Source organism: Lepidochelys olivacea (genome assembly GCF_965140295.1).
Source record: "Lepidochelys olivacea isolate rLepOli2 genome assembly, chromosome: 23".
Classification (NCBI taxonomy): domain Eukaryota; kingdom Metazoa; phylum Chordata; order Testudines; family Cheloniidae; genus Lepidochelys; species Lepidochelys olivacea.
Genome location: NC_140433.1, coordinates 9,490,187 through 9,490,518, shown reverse-complemented (window position 1 = coordinate 9,490,518; position 332 = coordinate 9,490,187).

Genomic DNA, 332 nt, shown 5'->3' with positions numbered 1-332 from the left:
TAAGTATTCTGTCTTGATTGGGTCCTGGGTTCAGCAAACCATCCCTATTCTGCAAAGCACTAGGGTTCACTAAAATCTAAGGAACTTAAGAATAGTCTTAAATTTTGCTGAAGAGAGATGGCCTTTGCTGCATTGTGCCCTAGATGATCATATCATTTGACATCAGGTTTCTGGTGTGAATATTTGCATTTACTCATTCAAAATTTGCATTCCACCAATATTCTGTCATCTTTGCTTATACTTTATCATTTCCATTAACATTGCTGATATTAAATTAGTTCACTAGATACCTGATGAAAGTGAACACAAAATGGACAAAAGCACAGCCGTCC